Source organism: Pseudophryne corroboree, chromosome 3, assembly GCF_028390025.1.
Source record: "Pseudophryne corroboree isolate aPseCor3 chromosome 3, aPseCor3.hap2, whole genome shotgun sequence".
Taxonomy (NCBI): domain Eukaryota; kingdom Metazoa; phylum Chordata; class Amphibia; order Anura; family Myobatrachidae; genus Pseudophryne; species Pseudophryne corroboree.
The window spans coordinates 396071515-396096049 of record NC_086446.1 but is presented as its reverse complement, the minus strand read 5'-3'; positions in this window follow the sequence as shown (position 1 = coordinate 396096049).

The window sequence follows — 24535 nt, the reverse complement described above, 5'->3', positions numbered from 1 at the left end:
TGTTGTATAAATCCAGTCCAGTGATACTGCCATATATATCCAGTGGTACTGCCATATAATTCCAGTGATACTGCCGTATTATTCCAGTGATCCTACTGCATAATTCCAGTGGTACTGCCGTATAAATCCAGTGATACTGCCATATAATTCCAGTGGTACTGGAGTATAATTCCAGCGGAACTGGCGTATAAATCCAGTCCAGTGATACTGCCGTATATATGTCCAGTGGTACTGCCGTATAAGTCCAGTGATCCTGCCGTATAATTCCAGTGATCCTGCTGTATAATTCCAGTGGTACTGGCGTATAAAACCAGTGATACTGCCATATATTGCCAGTGGTACTGGAGTATAATTCCAGCGGAACTGGCGTATAAATCCAGTCCAGTGATACTGCCGTATATATGTCCAGTGGTACTGCCGTATAATTTCAGTGATCCTGCCGTATAATTCCAGTGGTACTGACGTATAAATCCAGTGATACTGAAATATTATTCCAATGGTACTGGCGTATAATTCCAGTGGTACTGGCGTATAAATCCAGTCCAGTGATACTGCCGTATAATTCCAGTGGTACTACCGTATAATTCCAGTGGTACAGGCGTATAATTCCAGTGGTACTGCCGTATAAATCCAGTCCAGTGATACTGCCATATATGTCCAGTGATACTGCCATATATGTCCAGTGGTACTGCAGTATAAATCCAGTGATACTGCTGTATAATTCCAGTGATCCTGCAGTATAATTCCAGTGGTACTCGCGTATAATTCCAGCGGTACTGGCGTATAAACCCAGTCCAGTGATACTGCCGTATATGTCTAGTGGTACTGCCGTATAATTCCAATGGTACTGCCATATAATTGTACTGATACTGCCATATAATACCAGTGGTACTGGTGTATAATTCCAACGGTACTGGCATATAAATCCAGTCGTACATGTCCAGTGGCACTGCCGTATAAATCCAGTGGTACTGCCATATAATCCCAGTGATACTGCCGTATAATTCCAGTGGTACTGGCGTATAATTCCAGCGGTACTGTTGTATAAATCCAGTCCAGTGATACTGCCATATATATCCAGTGGTACTGCCATATAATTCCAGTGATACTGCCGTATTATTCCAGTGATCCTACTGCATAATTCCAGTGGTACTGCCGTATAAATCCAGTGATACTGCCATATAATTCCAGCGGAACTGGCGTATAAATCCAGTCCAGTGATATTGCCGTATATATGTCCAGTGGTACTGCCGTATAAGTCCAGTGATCCAGCCGTATAATTCCAGTGATCCTGCCGTATAATTCCAGTGGTACTAGCGTATAAATCCAGTGATACTGCCATATAATTCCAGTGGTACTGGAGTATAATTCCAGCGGAACTGGCGTATAAATCCAGTCCAGTGATACTGCCGTATATATGTCCAGTGGTACTGCCGTATAATTTCAGTGATCCTGCCGTATAATTCCAGTGGTACTGACGTATAAATCCAGTGATATTGCCATATTGTTCCAGTGGTACTGGCGTATAATTCCAGTGGTACTGGCCTATAAATCCAGTCCAGTGATACTACCTTATAATTCCAGTGGTACTACCGTATAATTCCAGTGGTACAGGCGTATAATTCCAGTGGTACTGCCGTATAAATCCAGTCCAGTGATACTGTCATATATGTCCAGTGATACTGCCATATATGTCCAGTGGTACTGCAGTATAAATCCAGTGATACTGCCGTATAATTCCAGTGATCCTGCAGTATAATTCCAGTGGTACTCGCGTATAATTCCAGCGTTACTGGCATATAAATCCAGTCCAGTGATACTGCCGTATATGTCTAGTGGTACTGCCGTATAATTCCAATGGTACTGCCATATAATTGTACTGATACTGCCATATAATACCAGTGGTACTGGTTTATAATTCCAACGGTACTGGCATATAAATCCAGTCGTACATGTCCAGTGGTACTGCCGTATAAATCCAGTGGTACTGCCGTATAATTCCAGTGATACTACCGTATAAATCCAGTGATACTGCTGTATAATTCCAGTGGTACTGCCGTATAATTCCAGTGATACTGCCATATAATTCCATTGGTACTGGCATATAAATCCAGAGGTACTGGCGTATAAATCCAGTCCAGTGATACTGCCATATATGTTCAGTGGTACTGCCGTATAAGTCCAGTGGTACTGCCGTATAATTCCAGTGATACTGCTGTATAATTCCAGTGAACCAGCCGTATAAGTCCAGTGGTACTGGCGTATAAATCCAGTGATACTGCCGTATAATTCCAGTGGTACTGTCGTATAATTTTAGTGGTACTGGCATATAATGCCAGCGGTACTGGCATATAAATCCAGTCCAGTAATACTGCTGTATTTGTCCAGTTGTTCTGCCGTATAAATCCAGTGGTACTGACATATAATTCCAGTGGTACTGCCGTATATGTCCAGTGATCCTGCCATATAATTCCAGTGGTACTGCTATATAATTCCAGTGATACTGCCGTATAATTCCAGTGGTACTGCCGTATAAGTCCAGTCCAGTGGTGCTGCCATATAAGTTCAGTGGTGCTGTCCTGTGCTGTATATTATTTACTCCAAATAAAGGGGTTATTAATATTGAATCCAAATTATTTTCGCAGGGTTTGCCCTGTGTGGTGTTGAGTTACGCTCTCCTGTACCGCATATTGTTATATAAAGCCAGAAAAATAATGGAGAACAAAAATTTGGAGGATAAAATAGGGAAATATCAAGAACCGCTTCCTCCTAGTGCTGAAGCTGCTGCCACTAGTCATAGATGATGAAATGCCATCAACGTTGTCTGCCAAGGCCGATGGCCAATGTCATAGTAGAGGGCATGTCAAATCCAAAAAGCAAAATGTTCTGAGGAGAAACGTAAACTTGCCAATACGCCATTTACGACATGGAGTGTCAAGGAATGGCTAAGGCCCTGGCCTACGTTCATAACTAGTGATTCAGCTTCACATGGCGATGGAAGCCCTCATCCTTCCACTAGAAAAATGAAAAGAGTTAAGCTGGCAAAAGCACAGCAAAGAAATGTGCGTTCTAAGATGGTATCACAAAACCCCAAGGAGAGTCCAAGTGTGTTGGCTTTTGCGATGCCTGACCTTACCAACACTGGACGGGAAGAGGTTGCTCCTTCCACCATTTGCATGCCCTCTGCAAGTGCTGGAGGGAGCACCCACAGTCCAGTTTCTGATATTCAAATTGAAGATGTCACTGTTGAAGTACCCCAGGATGAGGATATGGGTGTTGCTGGCGCTGAGGAAGAAGTTGATGAGGAGGATTCTGATGGTGATGTGGTTTGTTTAAATCAGGCACCGGGGGAGACACCTGTTGTCTGTGGGATGAATAAGCCCATTGTGATGCCTGGGAAAAATAGCAAAAAAGCCACCTCTTCGGTGTGGAATTATTTCTCCACAAATCCGGACAACAGGTGTCAAACTGTGTGTTGCCTCTGTCAATCTGTAATAATAAGTAAGGGTAAGGACTTTAACCACCTAGGAACATCCTCCCTAATATGTCACCTGCAGCGCATTCATCAGATATCAGTGTTATGAAACTTTGGGTAAGAGCATAAGCAGTCCACTGACACCTAAATCCCTTCTTCCTCTTGTACCCAAGCTCCAGCAAGTTACACCACCAACACCCTCAATGTCAACTTCCTCCTCAGTCAGGAACGTCAGTAGTCCTGCAGGCCATGTCACTGGCAAGACTGAGTAGTCCTCTCCTAACCAGGATTCCTCCAGAGGATCCTTGAGTGGTATGCCTACTGCTGCTGTTGCTACCACTGCTGTTGTTGCTGCTGGGAGTCGATCGTCATCCCAGAGGCATAGTCGAATACCACTTGTACTACTTCAACTAAGCAATTGACTGTCCAACAGTCCTTTGTGAGGAAGATGAAATATCACAGCAGTCATCCTGTTGCAAAGCGGATAACTGAGGCCTTGACAGCTATGTTGGTGTTAGACGTGCATCCGGCATCCGCCATTAGTTCAGTTGGACTTAGAGAATTGTTTGAGGTAGTGTGTCCCCAGTACCAAATCCCATCTAGGTTCCACTTCACTAGGCAGGTGATACCGAGAATGTAGAGATATCAGAAAAAGTGTCCTCATTGTCCAAAAAAATGCAGTTGTACCCACTGTCCACTTATCCACGGACATGTGGACAAGTTGAACAGGGCAGACTAAGGACTATATGACTGTGACAGCCCACTGGGTAGATGTATTGCCTCCCGCAGCAACAACAACAGCAGTGGCACCAGTAGCAGCATTTCGCAAACACCAACTCATTCCTAGGCAGGCTACGCTTTGTATCACCGCTTTCCATAAGAGGCACACCACTGCAACGTCTTAGGGAACATGAGGGACATCATCGCAAAATGGCTTACTCCAATTAGACTCTCATGGGGATTTGTGATATCAGACAACGCCACAAATATTGTGCGTGCATTACATCTGGGCAAATTCCAGCATGTCCCATGTTTTACACATACAATTAACTTGGTGGTGCAGAAATTTTTGAAAAATGACGGGCGTGCAGTAGATGCTGTCGGTGGCCTGAAAAATTGCGGGCCACTTTCAACATTCAGCCACCACGTGCCAAAGACTGGGGCACCAGAAAATACTCCTGAACCTGCCCTGCCATCACCTGAAGCAAGACGTAGTAATGAGGTGGAATTCAACACTCTATATGCTTCAGAGGATAGAGGAGCAGCAAAAGACCATTCAAGCTTATACACCCACCTATGATATAGGCAAAGGAGGGGGAATGAACCTGACTCAAGTGCAGAGGAGAATGATTTCTGTCTTGTGCAAGGTTCTCCAACCCTACAAACTTGAAGGAGGAGCCCTTCATTTGCTTTGCCAGGATTCAAGGGTGGTCAATCTGTTGAAATCAGAGCACTACATTTTGGCCACCGTGCTCGATCCTAGGTTTAAAGCCTACATTGTATCTCTCTTTCCGGCAGAGGTTCAAAGACTTGCTGGTGAGAAAATTGTCAACTCAAGCGGAACGTGACCCGTCAACAGCTCCTCCATTTTCTCCTGCAACTGGGGCTGCGAGGAAAAGGATAAGATAGTGCAGCCGGTAACCTTGTCAGCAATCGGTGTAGGAGGTATTTTCCACAAAATGTGGAGAAGATAATGTTCATCAAAATGAATGAGAAATTTATTTATTTATTTATTTATTTATTACCAGTTATTTATATAGCGCACACATATTCCGCAGCGCTTTACAGAGAATATTTTTTGGCCATTCACATCAGTCTCCTCCGGGAAGACCTTTACCAGCAATTGCCTCCAGAAAGTACACAAGGACCTGTGATGGTGGATTCCAGTGGGGACGAATTAATACTCTGTGAAGAGGAGGATGTACACAGTGAAAGGGGTGAGGAATTGGAGGATGAGGTCGACATCTTGCCTCTATAGAGCCAATTTGTGCAAGGAGAGATTGATTGATTTTTTTTGGCGGGGGCCCAAACAAACCAGTCATTTCAGCCACATTCATGTGGCAGACCCTGTCGCTGAAATGCTTGGTTTGTTAAAGTGTGCATGTCCTGTTTATACAACATAAGGGTGTGTGGGAGGACCCAATGACAATTCCATCTTGCACCTCTTTTTCGTCTTTGCATAATGTACTGTTTGGGGACTAGTTTTTTTAAAGTGCCATCCTGTCTGACACTGCCGTACAACTCCAGGGGTACTGCCGTATAAGTCCAGGGGTCCTGCCGTATAAGTCCAGTCCAGTGGTGCTGTCTTGTGCTGCATCAGTCCAGTGGTGGTGTCTTGTGCTGCATCAGTCCAGTGGTAGTGTCTTGTGCTGCCATAAGTCCAGTGGTGGTGTCCTGTGCTGTATATTATTTACTCCAAATAAAAGGGTTATATACATTACTTATATTATTATCCAAATCATTTTTACAGGGTTTGCCTTGTGTGGTGTAGGGGGTACAGTCGCCTGTGCTGCATATTATTATAATAGCTCCAAATAAAAGGGTTATTATTATCCAAATTAATTTTACAGGTTTTGCCGTGTGTGTGTGGTTTAGGGGTACGCTCTCCTGTGCCACCAATATTATGCGTGTATTACATCTGGGCAAATTCCAGCACGTTTCATGTTGTTTGTGCCTCACTTGTGTCGCTTAGCTTAGTCATACAGTTACCTCATTGCACCTCTTTTTCTTCTTTGCATGATGTGCTGTTTGGGGCCTAGTTTTTTTTAAGTGCCATCTTTTCTGCAACTGCAGTGCCACTCCTAGTTAGGCCAGGTGTTTGTGCCGCAGACTGGTGTCGCTTAGCTTATTTATACAGCTATCTCATTGCACCTCTTTTTCTTCTTTGCATGATGTGCTGTTTGGGGCCTAGTTTTTTTAAGTGCCATCCTGTATGCCATTGCAGTGCCACTGCTAGATGGGCCAGGTGTTTGTGCCGCACACTTGTGTCGCTTAGCTTAGCCATCCAGCTACCTTCAGTAATTGCACCTCTTTTTCTTCTTTGCATCATGTGCTGTTTGGGGCCTACAGTATGTTAGATCCATAGATACCATATTGGTCCCAAAATCAGTGTGTTTACCTCAGAAAATGAGTATATTTGCATAATACATCACAAGATGGCATTGCCACTTAAGGACTGCAGCTTTACACTTTCATTGTTGTTTTTATAATTACTGTAACATATGCTTTCAAACTTCCAAGAGCTAAACAAGTCTACTTGGCTTCTAAAAGACAGGAGTCATAAGCAATTAATACTTTGACTCATCTTCTTTCACTGCTGATGTTACAGCAAATCTTGTGCTGTAGGATGATGCTTGCAATGCTTTAGGATAGATGTTAGTTAAGCAATTATTGCTGCTTTACTACATAACTATGTAGAGGTGGAGAGAGGTGTGGACAGGTCATTCCACCTCTCTAATGAGACTTTCACCTTACAGGGCTCAGCTGACAAAAGCTGTACACCCAGACTTCATTTCAAAGCGGAAGCTCAGATATGGCCAGGGTGAGGTCCTCGGGACATATAATTGCTGTTTGTGAAATAGATAATCTTCTTGCCAGTCCACACAGCAATGTTAATCTCTGATGCTACAAAACTTTTATGCCCATTTAAAAATGTATAAATACCTCTTATAGTTAAAACCATAGCTACATTTTTGGGGCTACAGTTGTATTGGTAACTTGTATTCCTACTGCAAATGCAGCCTAAGCAACACGCAGTATTTTCACAACATAGTATATCTGTCTCCGGGTCCAGTTTGGTCAGACGTTCACGCCGAACATAGTTAGACTTGCCATAATACAGTATCTTTTTAATGGGGATCACCTATGATTACAATGGTTCTGTGGCTGGCTAATTTCAAGCCTACATTCCACCTGGTTTTAATCATCAACAGAACTTGTGTTAAACATAGGTGTTCTGGCTTCAAGGCATATTATGGCAAACCTAAACATAATTGAAACTGGAAGCATGCAATAACTCAAAGGAGAAGGCTACATTTACTTATGTACTACTATGTAATAACCAGTAGTCTTACTAAAATAATTTGTACACCATGGGGGTCATTCCGAGTTGATCGCTAGCTGCCGTTGTTCGCAGCGCAGTGATCAGGCTAAAAATCGGCACTTCTGCGCATGCGTATGTGGCTCAATGCGCACGCGCGACGTACTTTCACAAAAGCCAATGTAGTTTTACTCAAGCTCAAGTGACGCTTTTCAGTCGCACTGCTGGCCGCAGAGTGATTGACAGGAAGTGGGTGTTTCTGGGTGGTAACTGACCGTTTTCGGGGAGTGTGTGTAAAAACGCAGGCGTGCCAGATAAAAATGCAGGAGTGGCAGGGGAAACGGGGTAGTGGCTGGCCGAACGCAGGGCGTGTTTGTGACGTCAAAACAGGAACTAAATAGTCTGAAGTGATTGCAAGGTAGGAGTAGGTCTGTAGCTACTCTGAAACTGCACAATTTTTTTTTGTAGCCGCTCTGCCATCCTTTAGTTCGCACTTCTGCTAAGCTAAGATACACTCCCAGAGGCGGCGGCTTAGCGTTTGCACTGTTGCTAAAAGCAGCTAGCGAGCAAACAACTCGGAATGAGAGCCTATATCCCTAACCTACCTCCTGTATTTGTCAAGTTATGGGACCAATAGGCACCAATGACAGCCTAAGCTGTATGCAAGGTTTTTGCTGGTGGTCATGAAGGATGTATATGGAAGTCAGCCTGAATCTATTCTTTGCTGTCTGATGATTGATGTAAGGCGATGGTTTAAATCACTCTGGCTTATGTCCCTGTGCGAGTCTTGAACCCCCTTGAACTAAAGTGTACCTAAGCAATGCAGTGTGGTGACTCCTCAGATGGACCCTGTGTTATGGTCCCTGAATCACGAGGCTTGTTGCAATTTGCTTTATTATTAGTGCTGCGTACAGAGGCGTAGCAAGGTGTCATGGTGCCTGGAGCAAGGTATGTTTCGGCGCCCCCCTCCCCTGTACTGAATTGGGGGCGTGGCCACCTGGGCCGGTTCTAGACCTTGTGGCACTCAGAGCGAGTTTCCTTTTTGCGCCCCCCCCCCCCCCCCACACACACACACACCCACCCGCAGGTGAAACATAGTGCGCGGCGAAGGAGCATGGCTTCATAGGGAAGGGCATCGCCACAGTTATGCCGTCTGTAGTTATGGACCCAGTAGCTGTGTCCGGAGTAGTTGTGCCCCCATTAGTTGTGCCAGCGGTAGATTTGCCCCCTGTAGTTGTGCCCTCGGTAGAGTAGCCACCTGTACTTGTGCCCCTGTAGCTGTGCCCCTGTAGATTTGCCCCCAGTAGTTGTGCCCCTGTAGCTGAGCCCCCTGTAGATTTGCTCCCTGTAGATTTGCCCCAGTAGTTGTGCCCCCAGTAGTTGTGCCCTCAGTAGTTGTGCCCCCAGTATCTGTGCCCCCTGTAGATTTGCCCCAGTAGTTGTGCCCCTGTAGCTGAGCCCTTTGTAGATTTGACCCCAGTAGTTGTGCCCCCTGTAGCTGTACCCCTTGTAGATTTGCCCACAGTAGTTGTGCCCCCTGTAGATTTGCCCCCAGTAGTAGTGCCCCCAGTATATTTGCCCCAGTAGTTGTGCCCCCTGTAGATTTGCCCACAGCAGTAGTGCCCCTAGTATATTTGCCCCCAGTAGTTGTGCCCCCTGTATATTTGCCCACAGTAGTTGTGCCCCCTGTAGATTTGCCCACAGTAGTAGTGCCCCCTGTATATTTGCCCCCAGTAGTTGTGCCCCCTGTAGATTTGCCCACAGTAGTAGTGCCCTCTGTATATTTGCCCCCAGAAGTTGTGCCCCCTGTAGATTTGCCCACAGTAGTTGTGCCCCCTGTATATTTGCCCCCAGTAGTTGTGCCCCCTGTATATTTGCCCACAGTAGTAGTGCCCCCTGTATATTTGCCCCCAGTAGTTGTGTCCCCTGTAGATTTGCCCACAGTAGTAGTGCCCCCTGTATATTTGCCCCCAGCAGTTGTGCCCCCTGTATATTTGCCCACAGTAGTCATGCCCCCTGTAGATTTGCCCCCAGTAGTAGTGCCCCCGTTATATTTGCCCCCAGTAGTTGTGCCCCCTGTATATTTGCCTACAGTAGTTGTGCCCCCTGCATATTTGCCCCTAGTAGTTGTGCCCCCTGGTTTGTGCCCCCTGTTAGCGCCGCTTCACACACAAAGAAAAGCAACACAAAAAAACAATACTCACCTGTCCCGCTCCTGCTGCTCCGTCTCCGCAGTTCTGTCCTGTCTGGCTGCGGCGCGTCTCCTCCCGTCGGGCGTCTGACGTCATGACGTCAGCCGCCCGTGCATCACAAAGCACGGAGGGGTGGAGGGGAGGGAGGTAGAGAGCTGACGCTGCGCCGGCTCGCAGCTGTCAGTGACTGACAGCTGCGAGCTCCGTGCGGCCAGACGGAGGTCCCGGTGGAGTTGAGCTGCGGCGCCATGTACTGTCTTGGGCGCCTGGAGCTCGAGCTCCACCGGAACCACCCTCCCTACACCTCTGGCTGCGTATTAGTCGTACATTAACAGAAATGTATCACTTTGTTACCTCTGTATCTACTGTTTTTATTTGTTTCACCATATACTTCTGCTATACGTTCCGCTAGCGCTAGGATGCTGCAACCACCCATTTGGGTCATCTCTTCTTTGCGTGACTTATTCCACCCAGGGTAATCCTACGTAGCGCACCCAAGATGGCTGCCTCACTTGGTACCTTTCGTCGGTGGAATATATAACCCATGGAAGTTATTATTCAACATTTCTGCACCAACTCTGCATTGTGCTTATTGTGCTCTCTAAAGTTTTGTTGTTCTTTATAATTTCTGTTTGTTTTGCAACTTGCTGTAATTCTAATGCCTTTATACAATATACATTTTTGTTTATGTAAAGTGACTTTAAGTCCTGCGGGAGAAAAGTGCCATATAAATAAAATTATTATTATTTATGAATTTACAGCAATTTGTTTTGAACTGGTGGTTTCTATTCTCTGACATCAAGTACAATGTAACAAGGGGACATATAACTGATAATCAGGGCTTCTTGCTGGCTGAGCCTTGCAAACCTAGTTAAGCTATTGGGCCTTATTCTGAGGCGCATGTAAAGCAGTCGCATTTCCTTATGCTTGCAGCAATCATAATTCCGGACGCCTGCGACAATCTAAAATCCTTAATGACTATCCACCAGTATTCTGATTGGTACACATCTATGTGATTGCACAGCTCCCAGACATATGGCCACTAAAGCAGCCATCATCATTATTAATGGCAGATATAAAGACCCATTCTAGGTGCAAAAGATGCAAATGAAAACGACGTGCACTGAGCATATGCATGACTCAGAATAGGTCAAAACTTCGGCTACACTCCCAAGGAATGCTTTTCTTGTGTGTGAACACCCCGTTGCCACTCAGTTGTCATCCATAATAAGCACCTGAGATACGTCCCAATGCTTTTGCCCATAGCAGTTTTAAGTTGCGTGTTTGGGCTGTGGCACATTCACAGCTTGCGAAACATTGCAGGAGGCAGCCATATTTGCATGTGACTCAGAATCAGGCCTTTAATCTTTAAACGTGTGCCTGGCATAGTCACATAGTTTGTGACCACAACAGCAAGTGCATTGTCTGGTCTGATCTGATCGCAAACAATGTGACCAATTAGATACATAGTGTGGGTGGCTGCGGGAAGATAATCTTCCTACAGCTGTTCACTCACAGAGGGACCTCCCAGCCCCTCTGCCTCCTTGCACCCTCCCCCAGTGTCTGCCATGCTGCTGATCACTTCTGATGAATCAGCACAGCAGGGCCACCCACCTGGCAGGAAACATAAACTAACCCCCTCAGCCCCCCACCCCCAGTGTGTACCTGGTGGCTGCTCATATATATATAAGCTGCTGGGGAAATCAAAATTAGTGATGTTTGCAATGTACTGATGGAATGGAATTATTGGATCCCTATGCATGCAGACCTATAGGACTATTGCTGGAAAGAAAAAAAATATTATTTACATCCAGTCCATAGGTGGAGCCTTCCTTTTGTGATTTACAGACATTTAGAAAAATTGCTGGAATATAAATATAATGAGGCTTGATAAACCACTAATACAGGTTGAGTATCCCTTATCCAAAATGTTTGGGACCAGAGGCATTTTGGATATGGGATTTTTCCGTATTTTGGAATAATTGCATACCATAATGAGATATCATGGTGATGGGACCCAAGTCTAAGCACAGAATGCATTTATGTTACATATACACCTTATACACACAGCCTGAAGGTCATTTTAGCCAATTTTAGCCAATATTTTTTTATAACTTTGTGCATTAAACAAAGTGTGTTTACATTCACACAATTCATTTATGTTTCATATACACCTTATACACACAGCCTGAAGGTCATTTAATACAATATTTTTAATAACTTTGTGTATTAAACAAAATTTGTGTACATTGAGCCATCAGAAAACAAAGGTTTCACTATCTCACTCTCACTCAAAAAAGTCCGTATTTCGGAATATTCCGTATTTCGGCATATTTGGATATGGGATACTCAACCTGTATATCCAAATTTGGGAGAAGAGTTTAATCCACTAGGTGGCCTATAATAAGGAACCCCACTAAATGTCGTCATATTATGGGAGTCTTCTTCCTCAAGTTTTCTAATCTATTTTATAAACAATTCCTAGCACAATAATTGGCTCAATTAAGAGTCCTTACCCTTTATATATGATACAGCTTTTTCAAAATAAACAGAGAGCTGCTATCTAGAAAACACCCTTGAAGAAGTCGCTATAAGACGAAACGCGTTGGATGAAAGTTCTTTTATTTTATTTTTTACATGAATAATGTTGAAACATACAACTGTATTTTCAATGTAAAATAAATGTTTATTACCAATTAATTTTAATGCAAATGTGAATTCAAACTATATTGTTGTTACAATAAAAAGATATATGTGTTTTAATACGGGTGTTTATAAGTGTAAGGTCATCCTCTCTTTATAAATTATCCGGTAAAATTAATCTAATTACATCAGTTTACAAAATAAGTGCGCTCCACAGAGATATCTTCTTTATTTTCATTCTTATTGATCTCTATCGACAAGGAATCCGCTCTGTGTTGAAGCGTGCCCTTTTTGGAAATATAACAATACTGATTTTGGTTAATTTAGAACCGACTAACTGATATAAAGAAAACAAAACTTCAGTAGTGTATACTAAGAGCGCATTAAGGGATTATACTATTGTATATATATATATATATATATATTTATTATTTTTTTTACAAATATTCAACAAACAATTTTTAAAAATAAAATAATGTTGCGTAAGTTTAAATCCAAGTTCTTCACCTAATTCACTCATTAAAAAAAACATTTTTTGGAAAATAAATTTGTCAGTTAAGTGGTTAATATTTGTGACCCACCTAAAAGGGAGAACCATCTACTAACCTATTGTATATACAACCTGCCCAAGCACCAATGATATAATTGTGCATCACATGCTTTAGAAGTGTAGCTGTTTATACTGAATTAATATTATCTAAAGGAGTGCTTTAGATTCAATATTCCTAAATGTTATGTTACTTCAATATATCAGGCAATTTTGCCTGTGAAATTATATTTATGACCACTGCTGTGAATCACCCCAGCATGATTTATTGTAGTTTTTTGGTTAAATCTTATAATTTGTATAAATTCATTTATAAATTGAACAACAAAACAATATTCATTTAGTGAGATGATGGCAAGGTGTGCCCTAATTTCATAGAGGGGGAGAATAGACTCTGGGGACGCTACACTTAGGATACATGTGTATCAATTGTCTGCAATCCACCCCTAAGTGAATTTACCCCATATTGTTGTTATGGAGTTTTGGATTTAATTTGCTTATTTTGTCTCTGTGATTTGTATCATTGATGCCTAAAAATATTCTTAGTCCGGGGCACATTAAGGGAGGATGGGTTCCAAGTGCAGTCTCTGTACTTGCTTCGTCCTCTCTAGCCGGTGGCGCAAGGCAGCAGACTTAGGAACACAAAGGTCTCTGAAAAGATGGGGTATTGGGCATTTTCCTAGCAGTTTCTTTACTGCACATGTGCAAATCACCAGGAAAATGATTGCCACACCATTTCCCATTGATTAAAGCAGCGCTGCCGCAGCCAGTGCAGCACTATTAAGTGTTAAAGAACATGGGTGCACTTCCGGTTCCGGCAGCGCATGGAGTAGCCGCGCTCCTCTCAAGCTCCGGTGCCCGCCGCTTCTATACCCGTCGTATTGCTTCCTTAGGCAACCCCACCGCAACCACTAACCCCCTCCAGCCTCTTTGGGGTCCCCCCTCCTCTATATGGAGAGGTACCTGGCCGGCAGCATGCCTCAGAAGCAGCAGAAATCGGGAAGGGACGGGGACAGACCTGCCACATCCAAGATGGCCACCGCAGCTGCTACTAATCCTGGACATCCAGACACTGCTCATACCGTGGAACTACAGGTACAAAAACAACCCCGCAAGGTTCCTGCCATGGACACAGCACCTAGTGCCACACTGAACCCTGCCTTATCCTATGCTGATATTATGCGGGCTGTTAAGGAGTAGAGATGAGCAGGTTCGGTTCCTCGGAATCCGAACCCGCCCGAACTTCAGCTTTTTTTACACGGATCCGAGCGACTCGGATCTTCCCGCCTTGCTCGGTTAACCCGAGCGCGCCCGAACGTCATCATGACGCTGTCGGATTCTCGCGAGGCTCGGATTCTATCGCGAGACTCGGATTCTATATAAGGAGCCGCGCGTCGCCGCCATTTTACACGTGCATTGAGATTGATAGTGAGAGGACGTGGCTGGCGTCCTCTCCGTTTAGAGAAGAAATAGATAGGAGAGTGAGAGTGAGACAGTGACACTTCATTTACTGGAGCTTAGGAGTACTACTCAGACAGAGAGTGCAGAATTTTGCTGATAGTATTAGTTAGTTATACTAGTGACTGACCAGTGACCACCAGTGCAGTTTTATATTATTTAATATAATCCGTTCTCTGCCTGAAAAAACGATACACAGTGACTCAGTCACATACCATATCTGTGCTCAGCCCAGTGTGCTGCTGCATCATCTATGTATAATATCTGACTGTGCTCACACAGCTTAATTGTGGGGGAGACTGGGGAGCAGTTAGGTTATAGCAGGAGCCAGGAGTACATATTAAAATTAAACAGTGCACACTTTTTTTCTGCAGGAGTGCCACTGCCAGTGTGACTGACCAGTGACCTGACCACCAGTATATAGTATACTATATTGTATTGTGAATGTCTGCCTGTAAAAGTTAAACACACGTCGTGTGACTTGTGTGGTGTTTTTTTATTCTATAAAATAAAAAACTCATTCTGCTGACAGACAGTGTCCAGCAGGTCCGTCATTATATAATATATACCTGTCCGGCTGCAGTAGTGATATATATATATTTTTTATATCATTATTTATCATCCAGTCGCAGCAGACACAGTACGGTAGTTCACGGCTGTAGCTACCTCTGTGTCGGCACTCGGCAGTCCATCCATAATTGTATACCACCTACCCGTGGTTTTTTTTTCTTTCTTCTTTATACATACTACATCTCATTATCATCCAGTCTATATTAGCAGCAGACACAGTACAGTACGGTAGTCCACGGCTGTAGCTACCTCTGTGTCGGCACTCGGCAGTCCGTCCATAATTGTATACCACCTACCCGTGGTTTTTTTTTCTTTCTTCTTTATACATACTACATCTCATTATCAACCAGTCTATATTAGCAGCAGACACAGTACGGTAGTCCACGGCTGTAGCTACCTCTGTGTCGGCACTCGGCAGTCCATCCATAATTGTATACCACCTACCCGTGTTTTTTTTTTCTTTCTTCTTTATACATACTACATCTCATTATCATCCAGTCTATATTAGCAGCAGACACAGTACAGTACGGTAGTCCACGGCTGTAGCTACCTCTGTGTCGGCACTCGGCAGTCCATCCATAATTGTATACTAGTATCCATCCATCTCCATTGTTTACCTGAGGTGCCTTTTAGTTGTGCCTATTAAAATATGGAGAACAAAAATGTTGAGGTTCCAAAATTAGGGAAAGATCAAGATCCACTTCCACCTCGTGCTGAAGCTGCTGCCACTAGTCATGGCCGAGACGATGAAATGCCAGCAACGTCGTCTGCCAAGGCCGATGCCCAATGGCATAGTACAGAGCATGTCAAATCCAAAACACCAAATATCAGTAAAAAAAGGACTCCAAAACCTAAAATAAAATTGTCGGAGGAGAAGCGTAAACTTGCCAATATGCCATTTACCACACGGAGTGGCAAGGAACGGCTGAGGCCCTGGCCTATGTTCATGGCTAGTGGTTCAGCTTCACATGAGGGTGGAGGCACTCAGCCTCTCGCTAGAAAAATGAAAAGACTCAAGCTGGCAAAAGCAGTAGCACCGCAAAGAACTGTGCGTTCTTCGAAATCCCAAATCCACAAGGAGAGTCCAATTGTGTCGGTTGCGATGCCTGACCTTCCCAACACTGGACGTGAAGAGCATGCGCCTTCCACCATTTGCACGCCCCCTGCAAGTGCTGGAAGGAGCACCCGCAGTCCAGTTCCTGATAGTCAGATTGAAGATGTCAGTGTTGAAGTACACCAGGATGAGGAGGATATGGGTGTTGCTGGCGCTGGGGAGGAAATTGACCAGGAGGATTCTGATGGTGAGGTGGTTTGTTTAAGTCAGGCACCAGAGGAGACACCTGTTGTCCGTGGGAGGAATATGGCCGTTGACATGCCTGGTGAAAATACCAAAAAAATCAGCTCTTCGGTGTGGAAGTATTTCACCAGAAATGCGGACAACATTTGTCAAGCCGTGTGTTCCCTTTGTCAAGCTGTAATAAGTAGGGGTAAGGACGTTAACCACCTCGGAACATCCTCCCTTATACGTCACCTGCAGCGCATTCATAATAAGTCAGTGACAAGTTCAAAAACTTTGGCCGACAGCGGAAGCAGTCCACTGACCAGTAAATCCCTTCCTCTTGTAACCAAGCTCACGAAAACCACCCCACCAACTCCCTCAGTGTCAATTTCCTCCTTCCCCAGGAATGCCAATAGTCCTGCAGGCCATGTCACTGGCAATTCTGACGAGTCCTCTCCTGCCTGGGATTCCTCCGATGCATCCTTGCGTGTAACGCCTACTGCTGCTGGCGCTGCTGTTGTTGCTGCTGGGAGTCGATGGTCATCCCAGAGGGGAAGTCGTAAGCCCACTTGTACTACTTCCAGTAAGCAATTGACTGTCCAACAGTCCTTTGCGAGGAAGATGAAATATCACAGCAGTCATCCTGCTGCAAAGCGGATAACTGAGGCCTTGACAACTATGTTGGTGTTAGACGTGCGTCCGGTATCCGCCGTTAGTTCACAGGGAACTAGACAATTTATTGAGGCAGTGTGCCCCCGTTACCAAATACCATCTAGGTTTCACTTCTCTAGGCAGGCGATACCGAGAATGTACACGGACGTCAGAAAAAGACTCACCAGTGTCCTAAAAAATGCAGTTGTACCCAATGTCCACTTAACCACGGACATGTGGACAAGTGGAGCAGGGCAGGGTCAGGACTATATGACTGTGACAGCCCACTGGGTAGATGTATGGACTCCCGCCGCAAGAACAGCAGCGGCGGCACCAGTAGCAGCATCTCGCAAACGCCAACTCTTTCCTAGGCAGGCTACGCTTTGTATCACCGCTTTCCAGAATACGCACACAGCTGAAAACCTCTTACGGCAACTGAGGAAGATCATCGCGGAATGGCTTACCCCAATTGGACTCTCCTGTGGATTTGTGGCATCGGACAACGCCAGCAATATTGTGTGTGCATTAAATATGGGCAAATTCCAGCACGTCCCATGTTTTGCACATACCTTGAATTTGGTGGTGCAGAATTTTTTAAAAAACGACAGGGGCGTGCAAGAGATGCTGTCGGTGGCCAGAAGAATTGCGGGACACTTTCGGCGTACAGGCACCACGTACAGAAGACTGGAGCACCACCAAAAACTACTGAACCTGCCCTGCCATCATCTGAAGCAAGAAGTGGTAACGAGGTGGAATTCAACCCTCTATATGCTTCAGAGGTTGGAGGAGCAGCAAAAGGCCATTCAAGCCTATACAATTGAGCACGATATAGGAGGTGGAATGCACCTGTCTCAAGTGCAGTGGAGAATGATTTCAACGTTGTGCAAGGTTCTGATGCCCTTTGAACTTGCCACACGTGAAGTCAGTTCAGACACTGCCAGCCTGAGTCAGGTCATTCCCCTCATCAGGCTTTTGCAGAAGAAGCTGGAGACATTGAAGGAGGAGCTAACACGGAGCGATTCCGCTAGGCATGTGGGACTTGTGGATGGAGCCCTTAATTCGCTTAACAAGGATTCACGGGTGGTCAATCTGTTGAAATCAGAGCACTACGTTTTGGCCACCGTGCTCGATCCTAGATTTAAAACCTACCTTGGATCTCTCTTTCCGGCAGACACAAGTCTGCTGGGGTTGAAAGACCTGCTGGTGAGAAAATTGTCAAGTCAAGCGGAACGCGACCTGTCAACATCTCCTCCTTCACATTCTCCCGCAACTGGGGGTGCGAGGAAAAGGCTCAGAATTCCGAGCCCACCCGCTGGCGGTGATGCAGGGCAGTCTGGAGCGACTGCTGATGCTGACATCTGGTCCGGACTGAAGGACCTGACAACGATTACGGACATGTCGTCTACTGTCACTGCATATGATTCTCTCAACATTGAAAGAATGGTGGAGGATTATATGAGTGACCGCATCCAAGTAGGCACGTCACACAGTCCGTACTTATACTGGCAGGAAAAAGAGGCAATTTGGAGGCCCTTGCACAAACTGGCTTTATTCTACCTAAGTTGCCCTCCCACAAGTGTGTACTCCGAAAGAGTGTTTAGTGCCGCCGCTCACCTTGTCAGCAATCGGCGTACGAGGTTAAATCCAGAAAATGTGGAGAAGATGATGTTCATTAAAATGAATTATAATCAATTCCTCCGCGGAGACATTGACCAGCAGCAATTGCCTCCACAAAGTACACAGGGAGCTGAGATGGTGGATTCCAGTGGGGACGAATTGATAATCTGTGAGGAGGGGGATGTACACGGTGATATATCGGAGGATGATGATGAGGTGGACATCTTGCCTCTGTAGAGCCAGTTTGTGCAAGGAGAGATTAATTGCTTCTTTTTTGGGGGGGGTCCAAACCAACCCGTCATATCAGTCACAGTCGTGTGGCAGACCCTGTCACTGAAATGATGGGTTGGTTAAAGTGTGCATGTCCTGTTTATACAACATAAGGGTGGGTGGGAGGGCCCAAGGACAATTCCATCCTCTTTTTTCTTTTATTTTTCTTTGCGTCATGTGCTGTTTGGGGAGGGTTTTTTGGAAGGGCCATCCTGCGTGACACTGCAGTGCCACTCCTAGATGGGCCCGGTGTTTGTGTCGGCCACTAGGGTCGCTTATCTTACTCACACAGTCAGCTACCTCATTGCGCCTCTTTTTTTCTTTGCGTCATGTGCTGTTTGGGGAGGGTTTTTTGGAAGGGCCATCCTGCGTGACACTGCAGTGCCACTCCTAGATGGGCCCGGTGTTTGTGTCGGCCACTAGGGTCGCTTATCTTACTCACACAGTCAGCTACCTCATTGCGCCTCTTTTTTTCTTTGCGTCATGTGCTGTTTGGGGAGGGTTTTTTGGAAGGGACATCCTGCGTGACACTGCAGTGCCACTCCTAGATGGGCCCGGTGTTTGTGTCGGCCACTAGGGTCGCTTATCTTACTCACACAGTCAGCTACCTCATTGCGCCTCTTTTTTTCTTTGCGTCATGTGCTGTTTGGGGAGGGTTTTTTGGAAGGGACATCCTGCGTGACACTGCAGTGCCACTCCTAGATGGGCCCGGTGTTTGTGTCGGCCACTAGGGTCGCTTATCTTACTCACACAGTCAGCTACCTCATTGCGCCTCTTTTTTTCTTTGCGTCATGTGCTGTTTGGGGAGGGTTTTTTGGAAGGGACATCCTGCGTGACACTGCAGTGCCACTCCTAGATGGGCCCGGTGTTTGTGTCGGCCACTAGGGTCGCTTATCTTACTCACACAGTCAGCTACCTCATTGCGCCTCTTTTTTTCTTTGCGTCATGTGCTGTTTGGGGAGGGTTTTTTGGAAGGGACATCCTGCGTGACACTGCAGTGCCACTCCTAGATGGGCCCGGTGTTTGTGTCGGCCACTAGGGTCGCTTATCTTACTCACACAGTCAGCTACCTCATTGCGCCTCTTTTTTTCTTTGCGTCATGTGCTGTTTGGGGAGGGTTTTTTGGAAGGGCCATCCTGCGTGACACTGCAGTGCCACTCCTAGATGGGCCCGGTGTTTGTGTCGGCCACTAGGGTCGCTTATCTTACTCACACAGCGACCTCGGTGCAAATTTTAGGACTAAAAATAATATTGTGAGGTGTGAGGTATTCAGAATAGACTGAAAATGAGTGTAAATTATGGTTTTTGAGGTTAATAATACTTTGGGATCAAAATGACCCCCAAATTCTATGATTTAAGCTGTTTTTTAGGTTTTTTTGAAAAAAACACCCGAATCCAAAACACACCCGAATCCGACAAAAAAAATTCGGTGAGGTTTTGCCAAAACGCGGTCGAACCCAAAACACGGCCGCGGAACCGAACCCAAAACCAAAACACAAAACCCGAAAAATTTCCGGCGCTCATCTCTATTAAGGAGACAGTGCAACCTTTATTACAGGAGCAAGCTCAATCACAGGCAGCTGCACTACAGCAAGCAGTGCTAGATATAAAAAGCCAATATAAGCAACTCACTAAGAGGCTGGCACATGTGGAACAAACTGCAGGCTCTAATTTTCAAGATGTAGCTGATTTAAAAGACACAGTGGCGGGTCTGCAGAAATCTGATACGCAGGTTTTGGTGAAATTAGATGATTTGGAGAATCGCTCGCGCAGATGTAATCTGCGCCTCATAGGCTTGCCTGAGTCCATTTGCGGCCCTGAGTTGTACAAATTCCTGCGTCACACGCTACCCGAACTCTTGGATGTACAGGAAGTGTGTGCAGACTTAGTCGTAGAACGTGCACATAGAACTGGCCCTTCCAGGCCCTAGGGCTCTGGTTCTAGACCACGTGCGGTCCTATTTAAGTGCCTTCATTTTCTCCATAAGGAAGCGCTGTGGTCGGCATCTCGTCGCCTCAGGGATATCTCGTGAGATGGGAATAAACTACTACTGTTCCAGGACTACTCCCCGGAATTAACACGGCTGCGGAAAGCTTTTACACCCATATGTTCATCTCTGGTGTCGGCCGGTCGTAAATTTGCGCTGTTGTACCCTGCACGCTTACGAATCTTTGATGGAAACTCCTTTAAAGACTTCTCCACACCTGCAGATGCTGAGAGTTTCCTATCGGAGGGAAATAACAGGATGGAAGAAGAAGAGAGCTAATCTATATATTCAACTGTCATGCCCTAAATGCCTGTCGACTTAGGCTTTTGAACTGTGTGTCCGGATTCCTACTCTGATGCTGGACTTATGGCCTGGAATCTACCTTTCCCAACCCCCCCCCCCCCTCCCCTCCCATCCCATCACCCGGTGGATGTCAAAACGGCACTTTATACTAGTGGATGGTGCAACTGATGTTTCTTATGAAGGGCCCTCCATCTCTTCCTCTCCCCCCCCCCTCCCTCCCCTCCCCCCCCCCACCTTCTGCTGCGGGCTCGAGATCATATCTATGCCCCATATGTTTCAGTTATCTAGTTCTTGAATTGGTTGCGGTATTGATTCTATACCCCTTATCTGATAAGTGGTTGAGGCTAGGAGCCGAAATACTCCCTGCTTTATCAACCTACATTGTTCACACTGTGAAGTCCATATTGGATATCTATGACAGAAACACATGTTTGGTGTTTCTGTTGTATTGTTTGTTGTTTTTCTTGTTGTCTTGTGTCTCCCCTTCCCTCCCCTCCTAATGTGTCCTTGAGTTTTGATATTAGGTTACTGTTCCTGTTGGGTGTACATTGCTACTACTACTTGGTTTCCTTCTGGGAGCCTGATGGCAGGCCCTCTCTCTATCGGAGGGAAGCTTATACCATTATATTTGTGATTTAATGTCTAGTTTCAAGGTGGCTACGTGGAATGTTGGGGGTATCCACTCCCCTATAAAGAGGAAGAAAATACTCTTGTATCTTAATAAGCTGCGTTTAGATCTGGTTTTCTTGCAGGAGACCCACCTTCTCTCCCCAGAAGCTCAGAAATTAGGCACGCTCGGCTGGTGTGTTGTAGCTGATGCTCCCTACTCTTCGAAGGCCAGAGGAGTTCTCGTCCTGGCCAGGCGCTCCTTGGGATTGGAGGTGGTCTCTTCTGTGGTAGACCCGGCAGGCAGGTATCTTATTTTAGAAGTGACCATTTGGGATGCTAGATATGTGCTGTGTATGGTTTATGCTCCTAATCAATATTCAAAAGCTTTTTTCGTTCTCTGCCTAATGCCTTATATCCATTTTCCACCTCACCCCTGATTATAGGGGGTGATTTTAATGTCATTGCTTCAAAGTATATGGATGTTCAGTCCTCCACCTCGGCCCGTAATCCCCCTAAATTTGGTATTCCTTATATGGAGCAACAGCTCCAGGTATCAGATATTTGGAGATTTTTACACCCCACAGATAGGGAATACACCTGCCTCTCTTCTGCCCATCATTCCTTGTCCAGGATCGATTACTTGATGGTCTCTGATTCCCTGGTTCTACATGCCCTTGATTCCTCTATTGAACCAATGGCGTTGTCGGACCACTATGTTGTTTGGGCTTCCATGTCCACTAAGGTAGATGTAGGTTCCTTTAGGCGCTGGCGTTTTCCCACAGATTTCTCCTCCTCTATAGAATTTCGCAAGGACTTGGAGTCATTTTGGGATGACTACTCCGCTGCTAATGCCCAAATGGCGCGAGATGATCCTTTGGTTTTCTGGCAGGCCTCTAAAGCGGTCATTAGGGGACGTCTCATTGAATATGTCTCCCGAAGGAAAAAGACATTCGCTTCTACTTTTAAGAACTCACAACAGCGACTGACTGAGGCCTATCAGAGATTCAAACAGAACCCCTCCCCCGCTATAAAATCCCAATATTTGGATGCTAAAGTGGCTTTTAATGCAATTCTGCAGGCGTTGGGAGATAAACACTAGAGATGTGCACTTGAAATTTTTCGGGTTTTGTGTTTTGGTTTTGGGTTCGGTTCCGCGGCCGTGTTTTGGGTTCGACCGCGTTTTGGCAAAACCTCACCGAATTTTTTTTGTCGGATTCGGGTGTGTTTTGGATTCGGGTGTTTTTTTTCAAAAAACACTAAAAAACAGCTTAAATTATAGAATTTGGGGGTCATTTTGATCCCAAAGTATTATTAACCTCAAAAACCATAATTTCCACTCATTTTCAGTCTATTCTGAACACCTCACACCTCACAATATTATTTTTAGTCCTAAAATTTGCACCGAGGTCGCTGGATGACTAAGCTAAGCGACCCTAGTGGCCGACACAAACACCTGGCCCATCTAGGAGTGGCACTGCAGTGTCACGCAGGATGGCCCTTCCAAAAAACACTCCCCAAACAGCACATGACGCAAAGAAAAAAAGAGGCGCAATGAGGTAGCTGTGTGAGTAAGCTAAGCGACCCTAGTGGCCGACACAAACACCTGGCCCATCTAGGAGTGGCACTGCAGTGTCACGCAGGATGGCCCTTCCAAAAAACACTCCCCAAACAGCACATGATGCAAAGAAAAAAAGAGGCGCAATGAGGTAGCTGTGTGAGTAAGCTAAACGACCCTAGTGGCCGACACAAACACCTGGCCCATCTAGGAGTGTCACTGCAGTGTCACGCAGGATGGCCCTTCCAAAAAACACTCCCCAAACAGCACATGATGCAAAGAAAAAAAGAGGCGCAATGAGGTAGCTGTGTGAGTAAGCTAAGCGACCCTAGTGGCCGACACAAACACCTGGCCCATCTAGGAGTGGCACTGCAGTGTCACGCAGGATGGCCCTTCCAAAAAACACTCCCCAAACAGCACATGACGCAAAGAAAAAAAGAGGCGCAATGAGGTAGCTGTGTGAGTAAGATAAGCGACCCTAGTGGCCGACACAAACACCTGGCCCATCTAGGAGTGGCACTGCAGTGTCACGCAGGATGGCCCTTCCAAAAAACACTCCCCAAACAGCACATGACGCAAAGAAAAAAAGAGGCGCATAGAGGTAGCTGTGTGAGTAAGATAAGCGACCCTAGTGGCCGACACAAACACCTGGCCCATCTAGGAGTGGCACTGCAGTGTCACGCAGGATGGCCCTTCCAAAAAACACTCCCCAAACAGCACATGATGCAAAGAAAAAAAGAGGCGCAATGAGGTAGCTGTGTGAGTAAGCTAAGCGACCCTAGTGGCCGACACAAACACCTGGCCCATCTAGGAGTGGCACTGCAGTGTCACGCAGGATGGCCCTTCCAAAAAACACTCCCCAAACAGCACATGACGCAAAGAAAAAAAGAGGCGCAATGAGGTAGCTGTGTGAGTAAGCTAAGCAACCCTAGTGGCCGACACAAACACCTGGCCCATCTAGGAGTGGCACTGCAGTGTCACGCAGGATGGCCCTTCCAAAAAACACTCCCCAAACAGCACATGACGCAAAGAAAAAAAGAGGCGCAATGAGGTAGCTGTGTGAGTAAGATAAGCGACCCTAGTGGCCGACACAAACACCTGGCCCATCTAGGAGTGGCACTGCAGTGTCACGCAGGATGGCCCTTCCAAAAAACACTCCCCAAACAGCACATGACGCAAAGAAAAAAAGAGGCGCAATGAGGTAGCTGTGTGAGTAAGCTAAGCGACCCTAGTGGCCGACACAAACACCTGGCCCATCTAGGAGTGGCACTGCAGTGTCACGCAGGATGGCCCTTCCAAAAAACACTCCCCAAACAGCACATGACGCAAAGAAAAAAAGA